Here is a 17,569-nt window from a genome sequence, read left to right on the forward strand (position 1 = left end):
TGTGGGGAGAGCAGAGCCTAGAATTTAAATTTCATTGGCACCACTCTTTAAATACCAATCGATCACTTTCGAGTCATGCTTCCCTGTCAGTAAAAAATGTGATCCCTTACAATTACTTTTGTTAATCTATTTATATATAAATGTTATGCGAGTGCTATATACTACAGAACTCGCATATGATGTGCAACGTAAAATCTACAGGGAAAAGAAAACCTTTAAAAGAGAGACTATAGGTGCACCTGGGCGGCTTGGAGGTTGAGCATCTGCCTTTGGTTCAGGTCGTGATCCCGGGGTCCTGGGATTGAGTCTTGCATTGGGCTCCCTGCAGGAAGCCTACTTCTCCCTCTCTCTTTGTCTCTGCCTCTGTGTGTGTGTCTCATGAATAAATAAAAAAATAAAATATTTAAAAAGAGAGAGAGAGAATAAATATAAATAGAAAATTCCATACTCTGGTGGATGATTTTACACACACCCTGGGGTGCATATAGATTCCCACCCTCTAACTGTAGAGACTAGTACCCTAAAAAAGAATTCATGATGGGCTTCAGGGGAGTGCAGAACATCAACAAAGTGCTGAAATAGCATGCTAAATTTTGTGTGCACATGCATTTTTCTTGGGAGGGGATGCATAACTTTCTCCAGATACTTCAAAGGGCTCATGATCAAAAAATACATGTTATGAACTACTGCACAAAAGCAGTATTATTTATCTAATAAATTCTGGGCTTTTCTGAAATATGACTCTCCTATCTTATCTTGGATCTCATACTCAGAACATGCTACTTCTCCTGGCCCAGGACCTGGGAGAACCGACCAGCCACTGACCCACATTAAAATAGAGGCTTGTCTTTCCTTCTTCCACTTCCCTGCTGTGGGCCCTCCAATGCTTTAATAAGGCTTGGCAGATGCTTCATGACCCAGAGTTGGACTTTACATATCAAAGTGCACCTGTCCACAAACAAATAGAAACAAATAAACTCAATAACGGAGACTGGTTAATGAGTTATTCTTTTTAGGTAAAATATGCATATGTTAATTATATTTTTTTAAATTTTTTAAAAAAAAAGCTTCAACCTAAAAGAGACTGCAATTCCTGGTACTATAAGAGACACTAAGGACAATAATTGGAATGTGTTCTTCAGAGACCCTCAAATCATCCCAGAATCAAATGTCTCCTCCTCGCCTGGCTCTTCCCAAACAGAGGTGTTATTCTGAACCCAAGCTATAAGAATAATTTTGGCCAGAATTAACAATCCTCATGGACTCCAGAAAGGTACCCTTAAATTTTCGACTCATTACAGAGTTAAAGAAATTCACAAACACAAAATGCCACCAAAGTGACTTTTTTCTAGTGCAGCATTGCTTTTGGTGCCCAATGACTTAATTAACCATCAACAGCATGGGGGATAAAAAAGGAGAAATAATTTTTTTTAAATGAAATCTATTAATGCCAGGCAGAATAAGAACACCCACTCATAAACCACCGTGCTGAGTAGATGGCCTTTCTCTCCCTACGGGATGTCACTTCGAGTTCACTGCTCCCCCTGCTGACTGAATAATAGAACACCCCAGTCTTTTGACACAGCCACATGCACACCATCAGAGAATGAAAACTCAAATTTCAGAGGAGAAAATAGAACAGCCTCCTGTGCTTATTTTCTGTCTGCCCCAGACACACAGCCTTCTCTCCAGCTTCCATGGCAGCCTACCTTCAGGTCTTCAATGCTCCTTTTTTTTCTTACCCTTTTCCATCTATCCTTAATATCTCTCCCACAGAGCCAGTAAATGGAAATCACAAAGAGGCGAGCGTAAGCTCAAAAGGAGAATGGCCTTTTGGGTGAGTAGAGCTGTCCAGTGCTACAAATATATCCCCACAATGCAGTGAAAAACTTCAGGATTGAAGCAAGGGGTTTTAGGGATTACATAGAATAGAAACAAGAGGACGTGACAGAAAGAATAGGGGCGTAGAAGGCAGAGCTATCTGGATAGGAACCCTGTCTCTCTCATTTCCTCATCTGTAAGACAGGGATAATGGTGACCTGCCCACTGGGTGGTTAGGATCAGAAACAGGAAGACATAGCAGCTTGTAGGGTTGATGGAGAGTAAGCACGCAACACCATTGCTGGCGTAGTCTGCCACAAGGCTGGATCTTTCCTCAAGCCTGTAACTCCATCCTCACCTTTCCAGGAGTGCTGGCTTCTCTGACGACAGTGGCCTAAACTGATAGCACATCTACAATTCAATTATACTTCAATATCTCCTACTATGAAGGATTCCGGCAAAATTCCAAACCCTCACGATTCTGATGAGTCCTTCTCCACAATCTAATAAAGAAGTACTGAGCTTTTATTAGAAGCTTGAAAATCATCTCGATTTTTTACAAAGAAAACTAACAATCCCACCTTAACAGTAAAAGCAAAAGCTAAAATTTCTGGGAAAAAAATTTTTTTTATTCAACTAGTCTCTGCCACATGCCATTAGGTGCAAACAATTTTAAAGACAAAGCTTTCTGAGCTGAGAAAACAGCCCTTTGCTTACTTGGAAGCCAGTTCTCATACACAAATGGACCATAACTCATATGTATGTGTTGAATTAGCCAAACTCCTGACACTTAATTTTCACAATTTGAGTTTCTCAAACTTTGTCTCTGGAGCAGAAATTCTAACTCAAGAGTTATCAGCACAAGAAATGATCGTAATTATTAAACTCATGTCCTTGGGGAAATTTCTTGGCCTATATGAATTTACTCAAGGGATTTAAACACCATTAAATCACCTATTATTACCAGTGCTTTGAATGTCTATATGAGTATTATTATATAAGTGGATCTACTTCAAAGAAGCTGTATTATAGTCATTTCCAACATGGTTTTTCTCTCACTGATTATAGGTCTCCTCTTCCTTAAAATACAAAAGTCTAAAAAAACTTTTTAAACCTTATCAATGTAACTAAATTAAAGTTTCCATCCACTACTTTGCTCATCATGATATGTTCCTAATCAAAAGAATAAAAAAAGACTTTCCTCAGATAACAAAACTGCCCATTTAACCATTTCCCTGGGTTTACTCATAATGAGTATTTACTTTTTGTCAAATATTAAAATATACTAAACTTACAGCCAATTTGAAGCTCTGCATGTTTTCTTAGAATTTCTTCAACTAAAATATCACAATAAACACTCACCTTGTCACCATAAACTATAAAAAGAGCCTGGCTTTTCTTCTCCCAAGCTTGGGAGGGCTATTTATCAAACAGAATACAAAGTCTACTAAATCCTTTGAACCTTTGAAGAGAGAAAGACAAATCAATGCCAAAAATGATGTGCCTTCTCACCAATACACAAATTAAACTGTGTATTTTGTAAGATTTATAGGGTAAGTGGGCTTCTTTTTATTATCACTTTTGCTAGGTATCTGTCAAGTGAGTCTAATTCAGTAAAATAGATTGATACATTGGGAAAAATCTCTAGTCTCCATTCTGGGATGGGGAAAAAAATGATGCAGACAGTTTAGTCACCCTATACTACTCATATTATGATTTAATTGGTCTGAAATATTGTTTTATACTCCCTTGGTGATTGTAATACGCAGCCAGTGCTGAGAAAAATTGTACTTGACTAATGCCACAGGGTTCTGAAATCCTCCCTTAAAATCACTGGTAGCTGGAGGTAGGTGCAAATGTGCCTTTTTCTAGGAAGATGATGTGCAATACTCAAAGTTTTTCCAGATCCCATACAATATCTACCTAACCAGCATTGCTAAGGTGGGGTCAAGTTATCTTCATTTTCAATGAGGACATTGAGGTGATTCCCATGTACTCTCAAAGTTTGGGAACCACTGGTTTACTGCTGTCACCACATTATTGAAATATTCTTGGATGATTCTATGCCCCTCTCCCCAAAATGTTTAGGGCCACCACTCTAAAATCATGGGCTCTCTAAGCTGCTTTAAATGAGAACATGTAATGGCTCATTGAACTCGTGAGCAATTAATTTGGGAACAGTTGCAGTATTATAAATGTGATTACTTATTGCAAACCCAATTAATCCAGTCAGGAGGAATGTTAATTACAAAGGAGTATGGAAATTAGCATGAGTGCATGACTAAATGCCTAAATTCTGACCTATTATATTGTCTATCTGGTAATTTACTTTAAAAATACTTCCACAGGAGGTCTAATGTATGTATGTGCGTGTGAGCAATAAGGTAACATTAGTCCACACTCCAGGGTTGATTAGATAACCTTGCAGATACCCTAATTAGGAAAATCGAAGTTTTAGAGGTGGCTACTGTGGTATTTCAAATGGGCATTACTGAAATCTATGTCAGGGGATATATTAATTAGCATAAAAGATGTGAAAAATAAATTTTTATTGTTGAAATAATTGTCTTGAAGATAAATGACTAGCTAATAAATATTTCATATTAATAAAATTTGAACTAAGCCTTGCTCTACTTGTAGCATGCCACTTAATAGCAAGATTGACAAGAAAAGACAGTCCAATTGATCTCCAACCACTATAAGCTACCTATATTTGCCCAAAACTCTTGAATCACTAAATCGGTTTAGATCAGGTCACAAAATGACTCAAAAAAAAAGATCTTTTTTTTGAGAAATGGCAGGAGATGGCCAAGAAAATAACATGCAAAGCAAAACTGTATTTAATTGATTTTTAAAAAGAAATTGCATACAATAACCATATTTCTTTTATGAGCAATGGAGTATCAATCAAAACAAATCCAGACAGAGTAGAAAGCAATTGGGAAGGTTTCCAAAACTCCTAAGAAATGATCTCCCCTAATTTGGGAACAGCCAACATTTACTAGGTCTGTGATTTTATGGCCCTTTCCTCTTCCATAACTGAAAAAGTAGACCGAGCCTGAACCAACCAGGCCATTTGACTCCTCTTTCCTGAGAATTTAAAACTTGGAGTGGAGAATGACAGAGACTGGGAGCCACTGAAGTTGAAGCATGCTAATGACAGCACTCTAGGGGTGGCCATCAACTTCTGCTGATGAAGTCCTAGAACAGCAGTAGGTTTTTGGTTGTGTTTTGAATTATGAAATCATCCAGTATCCTTTCACTCTCTATTCTGCTTGAGGTGGAGAAAAGTTGGTTTCTATTACATAAAACAAGTTTTAACTCATACATCTCGTAGCAGGATATAGAGTACACACCAAAAACAGAGGAGTATAGAGCAATCTTAGAGTAAATAGATACTTAGTTAGTAGAAATAAGAACCAAAAATGTGAATGGCCTAAAAAAGTAGTAGCCAGAAAAAGAACGTTGTAGGGAGACAATTCTGCAAAATGTCTTGCAGGCAAAGGTACTGAGGACATTTGTTCTGGATTATCTTTTCAAGGACATTTGTATAGTGATAGTGAATAGCCCTGAAAGAGAGAGAGATAGTATCTCCTTCCAGAGTGGAGAACAGCTTTCTGTCCAGTATAATAAAGATAATGTTTCCCTACAGGGCAAATTTCTGGCAGGTTTGCTTGCAGCCCACCATAAAATGTTTGGGTTCCCTACACTTTGTGTTTCTCCATCATGACACATCCAGCTGGGTTGCTCTGAATGACCCCCATAGAACTTGGGGGCAAGGGAACCAGAAGCAAACATAAAGCTTCTGTTGCTTGCCTTATTGTGAGTAATTACTCCTTTGTCTCTGACCTAGAAGTCACATGTCTTCTGCCAGCATCTGTTCAACTGTGGCCGACTAACATCTTAGCCTTAAAGCAGAGAAAATTTCAGACCCTCCACAGTTCTTGACAAACATTTTGAAGAAGAATACATACCAGAATGAAGCTGCATCGGATCTGTATGCCTGTCTTTCAAGTTGCCTAGCAACTAGTTGGTCACCATTGATCTGACACTCTGCAGTAACGAAAGACCGCACTATGTAGAAAAGTGTGATGGAACTGTATGCTTCTGGATCGCAGAGTTTGTCTGATTCGTCTCAGTATCTCCTTTATCACCTGCCCAATACCCAATATAGACTGCATGCTTGACGATTTTATGTTGAACAAATTGTTAAATCAAAGAATTAACTATAAAAATGACTCTGCTGGAATATGTATGGAATTCTGAGATACTTTTAAATCTGTCGCATAAGTACTCTCCCTCAGAATCATTCTGTTTCCTCAAGTTCACTTAATTGTGAATAATAGAGATGACTCAAGGAAGCTCACATGGCAGGGACATACTTAGAATGGGAAAGGTAAACAGCTTTGCTGAAACTGGAGCTGGAATGTGTCTCTCTAAGGTGGCTTTAGAGATCTCAGGAGCAGGAATTTGTGGCTTTTTTTCTCTACAGCTCTACCACTAATCTGTTTCATTCATATTCTGTATTTTTGTCTTTTTAGATCTATTATTAATTGGCAGCCTTTTTTAAAAAAAAAAATTTTATTTGCTACCCTAATTCCTTAAGAAGAGATTCCGGTGCAGTTCATAAATCCCTTGGCAACCTATTAACTGATGACCTTTGAGTAGACATCTCATCAACTGTGATCATTAAAGTCATGTGGTATAACACCTGGCATTGGAAGCCACGGGTGGGGCAATTTTTCAAGGGGTGGAGGGCATGAAAGGCCATAAGCAACATCTCTATTTGGAGGTCTGCAGCCTATCTATCCTCTCACTCTCTTCCCATCTCTTCTTCCTCCTGAAAAATGTGTATCTTATTTCACGTGGTTTGAGTACTTTGTCTTTAGATACAAACATAAAATACAAAAACTTCTTAGACGTTAATTTAAAAAAAAACTTGGGTGGTAGAACATGAATTCTGGAAAAAGAAAGAAAAAAATGTCATTAAATATACCCCCCAAAAAAGTACATTTGACTTGTTTAATAAACAAAAAGCAAGATCTTAACTGGTCTATGGCTAACCTTCTCTTAAAAATTATAGTGTTTTAGCCAGAAGATCAGTCTCATGTACAGCTGGCATGAATATAAATCAGTAAAAAACTTTTGGGGAAGCAATTTAGCAGTATGGATCAAAAGCTTTACAAATATTTTTATACTTTGACCAGTTATTATTCCACATGCTGGAATGTATCCTAGGAAACTAGTCCTTAAGTTTTCTAAAGACTTTTAAACAAGCAGAGTTTGTAGGTAGCGTTTTTTATAAAGCTGTGAGACTCTAGTTTTCCTTCCACAGCCCAAGTCAGAACACCTAGCTGTCCTCTAGTGCAGCTGCCCAGAACAACCTAAGTTTGGAGACGGAGAGCTATGCTGGTATGAAAGACTAGCCCATGAAATCTTCTAACTTTGAGAAATGCCATGGCTATTTGCAGCAGGAAGCTGACAGAAGGAACCAGAACCCTGGAGCAATCAAAAAAGTCACAGCAAATCCACCTTTTGAACTGGCTCACGTGACTAAATGCCAATCCAACCCTCTGAACAGGAAGTGTCATGGTAAGGAGTCTCCAAGAAACACCAAAAGGTTGTATTCAAAAATGTATGTCTTATTGCCTCCTCTTCCACTGAAGTCAATCCCTAGCCGGTTACTGTGAAACCACAGTCTTCTGCCTCCTATATCTTATCAGCATGAACGTGATATAAGTGCCTGAAGGAAAGACACTTACAACAGCAGTAAGTACTTGCGCAAAAATAATGACTGATGCTCATATCATATCTCAGGCGCAACAGTTGTCATAGCCTTATTTATAGCGAAAGATTGGAAATTAACCAAATGTCTAATAATAGTGGATTGGTTAGAGTAGATATGGCACATCCACATGATGGATTGCAATGTGGTTATTAAGAATGTTCTCAAAGAATACTTTGTGATATTAGGGGGGATTAATAACTATATACTAAAACAAACAAGTAGATTATAGTGAAGTTGCCTCTCACGTAGGAGATTGGTTTTTAAATCACGATGAAAAAAATCTCATATAATTAACATTACCCTTGAAAACCTCCAGGTTGGATAGCAAATACCGTAACTGCATCATAGATTTCCTTTTAGCATTAGAATAGGTAAGTGTGTCTGTGGCTGAGCATCAAAGCAGCTGGTCTGAGTTTAGATCATGTTGTAGGAAAAATATGCATTCTTACCACTGGAGTCATGGTCCCTGCACAAAAATGCATATACCATAAGAGACACACAGGAATTGAGACGCAGAGACTAGGAACAGCAAATTTCTATCACTCATCTCATGCTTATTCTAGGGCATATACTCATGAACAAAATGAAGGGGAATATTTTAAAAATCTATTTAAATTCTTGTCTTCTCACAGGCACACAGAGTAAAATTCACATAAGTTCAATGTGTGTAGTGATTATCTGTATAAATCATTATCTACATGTCTAGTCTGCTTTAAAATTTTCATTTTATACAGATATGCATACAAGATCCAGACAGAGTATATGCAAAAATTGAATAGCCATCATCTCTACTGAGATTATGGGTATTGTTCGAGCTTTTACCTCTTATTTTTCTGTATTAAAAAAAAAATTTTAAACGAACATTTATTGCTTTCATTATCAGAAAAAAATAGTGACTACTTTTAAATGGCACTCACAAAACATAGATGATATCTTTAAAACCAAGCCTTATTTTTTTTTCAAATGCTTAACAGTATATAGTATTTGGTATGCAATCTCCATATCAAAAGAACAAGCACTTGGTTAAGCAAACTGCTGCAAAACACGATAGAAACATGAGAACACATGCATAGTGCAGGAAGTCTCAATCAACAGAATTCTATTAGTCTACCTCGGTAAAGCAGTGTTATTAGGGACTACTCAAAAGAACACAGAAACAGCCTCCTTATATTGAACTGGACATTAAAATGTACTTGTCAAAAGAAAAAAGAAGGTTCTATCTAGATATGGATTATGTAAATATACATACAGAGTCTATAGTAAATTACATTAGGAGATGCCTTCTGAGCTTCCCTGAATTCCTACCCTTTATGCACTTGCCTAAAATTTCATTAAAATACCTATTACAGCAATACACTCTCTGCTCCATTCATAAAAAATGCATAGACATACTCATGTAATAAAGGAAATTTCTCACTGAAACACATATATCACTCTAGTAAGTCTGTTTTAGTGATTGGAAAAAATAAATGTCTCATATGAGAAGGATTTAAAAGACAGGTCAGTTAAAATAGTTCTTCGATTGTGTAAAATTACTGGTGGTTGATCCATTGTGTCAGATGTGAAATGAGATTAAATTGTAAGAGTCAGTTTTAAATTCTCAGCATTAAACTGAATTAATAAATTGAGCAAAGACATGGTTCAAGTAGGATTGAAAGGTTCTGCTAAAACCAGACTGTTTAGATCCATTAGCAACACAGCTACAAAGAAAGAATATCTTATCAGAAAGGAGTGTAGGCTGTGGAAAATTAATAGAGAGTGCTAGACCCAATCTTGGTGTAGAATTACATGGAAGGGATTAGGAAGTGAGGGGAAGGTAATTAAGTAGAAAGAACAGCCGGAAAGAACTGAAAAGCGAAAGATCAGATGGTCTGAGGTTGAGCCCCTCACCATCTGTTGGCAATCATCAAAATTTATTTGATCTTATTGTGTATTTACTTTGTAAAAGGAGGGAAAAAAACCCTCATTCTAATGAATGAATAGGTGGGATACAAGGTGAATGCCCATTATAACAGAGCTCATTATTACTGGGAGTAAAATCATTGCCATTGCAACATAACAGATACAATTAATGCAATCTAATTGTTCCATCTTTGTTCATGTCTCTGACATCAGCTTCACAAAAAGGTTCTTATGCTTTCCTGGCCTTTTGTGATTTAGTTGGAGAGCTTTGTCTGTAATTTTACTGTCATTGTTTATTGTATGTCTGTCTATACAATTTGCTCTTGTAAAATTTCTGAGTGCATGTATCCATTAGCAAAGTAGGTCAACCAGCCACTTATGTTTCCCCCTTCTAATCACCATCAACACCTGTGATTTCAATATCAGCTAAGGGTGTTAACTATCCACCCAGCTACACAAAGAAGAAAACTCAATCCTTTCCTCAACTTTACCTCTGGCCCCCATATTCACTCAACTACCAGATCCTTCTGAATGTTTTTCCTATATGCTTTCCCTTTCAAATATTTTGGTGGCTTCCTCCCATCTTTGTCACCCTGTACTGCAACTGTAGGCTTCCGTGGTCTTTCACCTTCACTGTTACCTGCCTCTCTTCCTGTCCCCTTCAGATTCACCTGCCATCACACAGAGAAAACACAAATCTGACCTTTCAATCTCCTGTTAAAAGATTTCTGTTTCCACACCACTTACAGGATAAAGTCAAAAGGCATCTGTGTGGTATATGAAACCCTTCACTATGGTGTCCCCTGACAATTTCACCTCTCTAGCTCTGCTTCCCCATCTCACCGTTTATACCCTTTAGCAAAACCGGAGTGATTTATAAAGCAACTACTAATAAATAATTAAGCAATTTTTATTATAATCAACTCATGACATGCCTCAGGGATGAGTATTTTCATTCATTTTTTACACCTGTGCCATGCATTACTATTTTAAAATTAGCTGCTTGGGTTTTAGAGTGCAAGCCTTGCAAGTAAGACAGAACAGACTACACAGCCAGCTGTCACACAGGAGCATCTGTACAGGAGGTCTCAGCACACCTCAGCCAAGACTAGCAGATACATCATGTATCTCTGGACACATTAGTATTGCCCACCAGTCGAGCAGTGTGCAGCTACACAGGAGAGCTGTATATTTTCCTTTATTAAAAAATGATTGAAACAGTGTCGTTCTTTGTCTAGTATCATCTTTCACGTATCTAGCAACACACTTTTAACATGCCGGATATTTGAAAGCTTTATCAAAAAAGGCTGGCTGCCTCAAATCAAGGGTTTTATTTAATTTAGCTCTAAAGTTGCTGGAGGAAAATAAATTGATGTCAGTTTTTAATTTTAACATCACATTTGCATTGCAGATGGACTATTTAACAGTTCACATAATCAATAAAATCACTGCTGACGCACAGGATGTATTAATGAGAGATTCTAATATCTGAGTAAGTGTTTTCCTTCTGAAAAGTCAAATCGTGTTTGTTTGGTTGCTTAAGTTTGTGAATTATAAGAAGTCACCTTCTTTCAATCGAAAAATAGCTAAATGTTTCCTCAAGATACTTGACTCCTTGCACATGATAGGGATTAACATTATCTTGATCAGTAAAAATATTCTACCCTATTCCCCCACCCTAGAAAAGAATGTGCAGATCCAAATTTGTGTAAACTGGTTTAAAATGCTGATTCATTACCATGCCGAATGCCAGTGAAGAAATATTTTGAAACGTCTTCTGTATTCTACATATCTACAAATGGGGTGAAATAAACATTAGACTAGTAAAAAGTGACACTACGTTTTTAAACACAAAATTTTCCTTTCAGAAAGAAAAGATGAGAATTGTTTCTATTTTGTTATTGAGCAGCAGTTTTATATATCAACAACTTCTTTGAAGAATCAACACCATAGACTGCACATATTTAAAGTATACAGTTCAATGTATATATTTGATATACATGTATAGACTATCATTTCTAGTTAAAAAGCCAGAAAAATAAAGAAGAAAACTATCAACTATCTTCATAGTACTGTAATCACCATAAACCTTTAAAACATTGCCTTACCAAGTTTTAAAAACTTTATCATATATACGTATGAACAAAATAGGTACACTTTGACTTCTATCAAACTGTGAACAAACTGCATATACTGCATATACTTTTCCTCTTTTAACTATTAGGTTTTCATGAATATTTTCCATGACTTTAGTTAAATACAATGTACATTTTTTGTTTATCAGTAGTAAAATAATTACAAAATGAATAATGAAGGCAATAGCCATATTCCTATAGCCATAGAAATATAAACAAAATAATAACTATACAAAGAATATTATTAAACTCTAAAACAATTTTAATCTACTTAGATGAATTACAAATGTAAATATGCATATATACACATACACTTTTTTTATTAATTAGTAATCAAACTACATGTATTATTTCATACTCAAATGAATTTTAATGAGCATATTGTATATTTGTAAATTTTTGTTGCCAAAAGTTAAAAAGTACAGACATGCATGAGGAAGGATATTATCACCAATAACTCTAGTAATACAAAAAATCACTACTAAAACTTTGGAATAACATTTTTCTGGAGAGATGTAGATAAACTGAATTATTACTTAAACCCTATTTGTAATCTAAATTTGATATGGGCATTTTTCCTTGTTACTAAATATCTTTTAAGTAATAATTTTAAGTAGCAAAGTAGCTCTGTAATATGGAGTACTTTTGACAACATTAGTATTTTTAAAATCTTGGCCAATATAGCTAAATCTTTCATTTAAAAAAAAAGTGCAATCCTTTGATTAGTAATGAACTTTAACTTTTTTTTTCAAATGCTCATAAGCTTTTTAAAAAATATTCATTTTGTCAGTTCTATATGCTAGATGTTTTTTCGCAGCTTCTCCTTTGTTTTTATGGTAATATTCTTACACAGAAGTTTTCAATATTCTCCTTTACAATTTTTCCTTTGCATTTTTGCTTAGCTTAAATATTCATTTCTGGATTTTAAAATCTATTTTATTTTATGTTTTTAATTTTCACATGTGGAATTTATTTGGTAAATGATGTGAGGTAACCAAGCATCCTTACACATGAAGTTGAAATGGCATCTTTATCACATAATAAATTCTTATGTATGCATTTGAATTTAAAATTTGTGCTAGTGGAGTGATGAAAGCTGCAGTTCAATCTCAGAGCTTTTGTTCCTTTTGTATCTGTTTAGTTAAATGTGGCATTGATTTAGGGCGGTGCTTTTTTTTTAACACTCCATAAAGTGCTGTTATTGAAGACTTACATTTCGATTTATATACACACATATACTTATTTTTCCTCTTCAGATTTAGATTTTCTTTAAAGCAATACAAGCTTTCTGCAGAAAAAAAAAACTTTAAATGAAAGTGTAAGGAAGCAATAAAAATTAGTTTAATCCCTCTTAATCTTAGTATTCAGCAGCGACCACTGATAACACTTTGGCATAATTAATTCTAAGCTTTTTTTTTTCACCTCTCCACATTGTAGAGGCTACAAAAGATGTAAATAAAGGTTTCTAAATGGTTTATAACAATGACTTATTCTTCAGATGAAGCTTTAAATTGTTTCATAATAATGAAATTCTTTATTCTTCTAATGGAGTTTGAAATATATATTTTTAAAGAACCTACATGTAGGAGTTCATACTCTGAAACAGAAAACAAGTGTTTTCTTAACTGGTGAAAATGAAAATTCTCTATTTCACCAGTGGGTGGCACTCTCAACATATACCCGGTTTGGTGTTATCAATGGAACCCATTCACGCAAAGGGGAAAACTAACCTAAAATGTCTGACAAACATAACTCCAGCAGCTGTTGTTGCCCTTCAGTTGTTGTGATTTAAAAAAGAAAACGAGTAACCTGCAGAAATAATCACAAGTAAGAACATTACACAACATGGAACAAAATTACCTTGGCTTAATGTGGGCTCAGTGAAAATAAAAGCTATGTGTTAAAATATTATTCCTTATGTGCCTCTAGAGAACACAGCGTTTTAAATATTTCCAGATAGGACTAAGGGTTTACATCAAACAAACATCCTACGATTACAGGAATTACAACTATTGCTGAAAAAAAAAAAACAGAACAGAACAAAAAGTAATGGAGAATACTATTGTGATGGGAAAATAGCAAATTTGAATTATTGGCAAAACATCCAAACGCGTAGTTGAGCCACCATTAGAGTTAAAGGCAGTTAGGATGGTAGAAGGCTTATAAGGGCAGGAGAATACACATGGGGATGAACTTGTAAGTAACAGCCAGAAATTGCACTTATCTCAGATTTTAGAAACAAAAATGAACAGAAAATCAAGGTAATTGGTGTTTTTAAGTGCAAAAGTCAATGATCCCACACATCAGCTCATGAAAGAAAACAGTTCTTGGTAGTTTCACTGAGAGCTTGGACCAAAACATTTAGATACTTAGTCTCCAAGCCAAATAGAGTATAAATGTGGCATTTTTTTTATTTTGTAGAAAAACCCATATTCTTTTTTTGCATTAATAATTTTAAAAAAAACTAAACAGCACAGTCACTTGAGAGACAGAGAAAGAATCTTCAACGTGCCAGGCAGTCTAAAATTGAGAGTAGGGCTATGCTACAAAGCTGTAGAATTTGTCTTCAAACCAAGTACATGCTCTCAAAAAGATAAAGCTTCAAATATAGTCTGTCCAACCCAGTTCCCTCTTACTGACCATGAATCCAGACCCGTTGGCTATCCACAGTCTGTTAGTTCCAATTTCCCACCTGTTTCTACTCTGGTGCTTTAGAATCTTCTGAGCCTGGGGGAGCAGGGCACAGTGAGAGTTTGACTCATGCTGAGCCCCCTCCAACCTCCCCAACCCCACCCCCAACCCCAACCCCTCCCACCCCCCACCCCCCCACCCCCAGGCAAACTGGTTTTGCTCCCTCTGTAAAGACTGAGGAGCCTCTAGGGAGCACTATTTGGGTGGGGGGGAGGGAAGGACAATAAAACTGACCTAGAAATAAAGCCATAGTGACTGCAAGAGTAAGGGCTTCTAAAGTGTAGTGACTCTTGATGTCAACTATCTCCAACCCAGCCTCAGGGATTTGTATTAAAAATTGACTATAAATAGAAATCTAAAAACTGCAAACCCCTCCACTAGCATCTAACCCCAAAGAAAGAGACAATCTTATCCCCCATCTCATCCAGTGCTTTCAAACATTTCTCATCTAGAAATTGCTAGACCACCCCTCTACTTGCTTCTCGTGACCAATGTCATTCTCAGGGTGTAGATTCCCATAATTAAAATAAATATCCTAGCAATGCAGAATAAAGCAGGGCATCTGTAAACTGGACCCTTTTTCTGCATTAATGGAATACAATATTCCTTTCGCTTTTTTAGTATTGACTCAGAGCTTTGAATAAATATTTATCAGAGGTCAGTTTAATGTGAACAGCACTATAATAGGGAGTCTGCTATCTTAAACACTAGGAGAACCATATTCAGCACTCCAGCAGGGATTAAAGTCACCTCAATAGATGGTGATAGATGAATTAATGCATGATCGAGTGCCAAAATGAGCATGGCAGATTCCAAGAGCCTTAGTAGTTCAGAGTCAAGGAGTAGTTATGGCAGACAGGACTTAACAGCTAATGTTCATGGAGTGTTTATTTGGTGCCAGGCTCTGTCCCATGTTCTCTCAGTAGAATGATCTCATTTAATCCTCACATCAACCCTATGAGTTAGATACTATTATTATCTCCATTTCACAAGCAAGGAAACTGAGCCTCAGAGATGTTAAATAATTGATCCAAAAGTATACATTCGTAATTGGAAAGATCTGGTTCTTGAACCTAAACAGCTTGACTCCATTCTGCTATGCATTCTCCCTACACAGCTGCGTCGACGATTTCTCAGTCATGCCCGAAAAATCAGAGGTGTCTCATTTAGCTTAGTTCATGGTGGCTGCTTTCTGATCTTCAGGGACTGACACTTCTAGGTTTCCTTTTTTATGTGAAACCAGGCAAACTGGACATAATGAAACAGTCTGAAGCTTTGTCACATCCGAGTCCACTGCATTCACGAGGATCCAAACCACGTTGGCAGGTTAGGGCTCCGTGAAAATGAGCAGCATAAACATCAAAATAACCCATAATGGAAGACTTACGAAAAGAGCTAATATTATGATCTATTTTTGATTTGGGGATAGTAACACAGATAATTCAAAACTATTTACATCTTTTTCACTCAAATAACAAGCATGACAGAGTGCATAATGTGTGCAAGGTGCTCCAATAGATACTATGGGTATTCACTGCAGGGCTTGGGGAGATGTTTATGGATCTTTAGAAGCAGATATACTTCTTAAGGTTTTTTCCTTGGGATTTAAATTTTTAATTCTAAGCACACAAGGCTATCATGACAGAGGTGAGTATGGAAGATACCACATAACACCAGAGGGAAATACACCAAAAAGTAAAAAGTCCTTCCCCCAATTGAGAATATTTATATTAATTGAAAGTCAATAACTACAGACCTATTATGATCATATTCACAGCCTCAGGAGGACAGTGCTGTATAATGATAAAGTTGAAAGAATTTCTTCCACAGTAATAAAATATTTGGTCTTTTTATATTGTTCTGAGGAGAGAGAGCAAAACAAATGTGTCAATAAACATATGAATGATCCCTATTAGACTAATGAAAAGTGAAAAGTGATTTTATGTTCTTTTTTAAACAACTTAAACATTTACCTAGACAAGTATTATATTTAAGGAGCCAAATTCTGCCTCAAAGGGAACCAGCTGGCCATGAAATATAATCTCTAGCTGGATGGAGGATAAACAAAGTTTAGTTCTTCGTGCAGAACATGCAATGAAGATGGAAAGCGCATTGCCTTGGGATTTGTCCGGAGCAGGTGTCAGCAGCCTCTGTGAGATGGCTGCCAAGTCTTTATTTATTCACTCTCTCACGAACTGGAAGAGGGAAGGATTCTAGTGTCTTTAGGTCATTCACACACACAGGCCCAGAAGTGGATGCACTTTCAGGCAGCTATGTTAAATCTATAAGCAGAAATACTATGAAAAACATCTAGTCCATGTTTGCTGCTCCACTGAAAATGTGGGGATAGGGCATCTCCCTCAAAGGATCTCTCTTTCCACAATTTCAGTGACTGCTTCAGGGCTTCTTTAGAGTTCTCAACAATTTCCTTTTATAATGCAAATACCCTTAAGACAGACCACACCTTAGTACAAAGCCCTGGGAAGTTGAAAGACAGACACCGCTCAAGCTCAAGCATACTTTTGATCTTATGATAAGAGGACATTTCAATTCCAAGTGTTTATCTGGTCCCAATGGTGTGGGTGTGAGGGGCAGAGTGACAGGGAAAGGCCAAGAGTGTTGTTGCTTACGAAAGGAGTAGCTGCTTATTTTCTTGCTGTTCTGCTCATCATCTGCGTTAAGATCTCAGGGGCCAGTGTAGTAGATCAGCTTTGAGGCAGGAATACCACATTACAATCATATTTTACATATATTTATGCTACTGAGTGGGTCAGTAAACAACAGTAATCAAGTGCTGACCAGAAGCAGCATACCGTATTTGGGATTTATGAGAACAACAAAAATAAAGAGTGTGGTTTAACCCCTAGTTTGCTAGCCAACAGAAATTTTGCTACTATTTACCTAGTCACCAGAGACAACTGGAGCAATGTAGTTAGTTTTCCAGGTCATCATGTTAAGTAATAACAGTCTTAAGTGCACTTGGATCGATTAAGGAAACATTTGCTTGTTTCTGTTGTATGCCTATATAATTCTTTTCTTCATTTAGGTTGATCTTAAATAAATTTGTCTTTAGTCTATATATAAATAGAGGAGTGTTATGTAAGATTGATGACAGAGAATTAGAGACCTTTAAAAATCTTCATAATTTTATAAATTCTGTTTTCATATAGAAACTGACAGCCACCTTCAGACTCTCCAATCGGGAGCTTTTAGCCTCTTCTGTCTGTCTTCC

This window comes from Canis lupus, chromosome 14 (assembly GCF_003254725.2).
Source record: "Canis lupus dingo isolate Sandy chromosome 14, ASM325472v2, whole genome shotgun sequence".
In the NCBI taxonomy this organism is placed as follows: Eukaryota; Metazoa; Chordata; class Mammalia; order Carnivora; family Canidae; genus Canis; species Canis lupus.